Genomic DNA, 644 nt, shown 5'->3' on the forward strand with positions numbered 1-644 from the left:
GGTTTATGCTTTGGAGGGAGAGAGAAGCCCAAATTACAGGGTACAAGGCTGGAGGCTGTGAAGCCAGGGGGAGCTGCACAGTGGGTGGGAGGGGGTGGCTCCCTGAATGAGGTTCCCATCAGCCTCCCAGCCCCTGTGTCTGACTCAGGCTTTATGCTGGGGATCCCCCAGGGCTCTCTGTGAGTGAGCATGGCTTTGGGGTCTCTGTCTAGGGACTGCAATATCGGGTCTGGTACTCAAATTGGAACAACACAGTGAAGATTAGCATGGCCCCTGCACAAGGGTGACGTGGCCATTCATGAAGTGAAGTCCTGGGCTGTGTGACAAGGTGGCTGAGCTTTGCCATCTCTGTAGGCCTGTTTCCTTTCAAACCAATGGGCACATTTCTGGAAGAAGCATGTTGTTGTGCTGGAGGTCATCAATCACCCATCAGTAAACATTTGCTACTAACTCACCTGCTTTATCAGGATGGTGGCGGCAGGGCTTGCATGTGCAAGCATGTGACTGAGTGCTCCAGCAAAAATAGCATGCTGTTATATTAAAATAAGTACGGCTGGGGCCAGGGAGATAGCTCGGAGGTCTGAGAGCCTGCCTGGCAAGTGCCAGGACCTGGGTTTGATTTGGGGTACTGCATGCCATACTGG

General features: G+C 53.1%; 1 non-coding gene across 1 annotated transcript; it reads left to right on the top strand.

Moving 5' to 3' along the window:
- The first annotated feature begins 213 nt into the window (after nt 1-213).
- LOC111812987 lies at nt 214-318 on the top strand. The gene has a single exon (XR_002818348.1). It is a non-coding gene; the product is annotated as a U6 spliceosomal RNA (small nuclear RNA).
- Nucleotides 319-644: the final 326 nt, after the last annotated feature.

The sequence above is a fragment of the Octodon degus genome, unplaced genomic scaffold (assembly GCF_000260255.1).
Source record: "Octodon degus isolate 3935 unplaced genomic scaffold, OctDeg1.0 scaffold00156, whole genome shotgun sequence".
In the NCBI taxonomy this organism is placed as follows: domain Eukaryota; kingdom Metazoa; phylum Chordata; class Mammalia; order Rodentia; family Octodontidae; genus Octodon; species Octodon degus.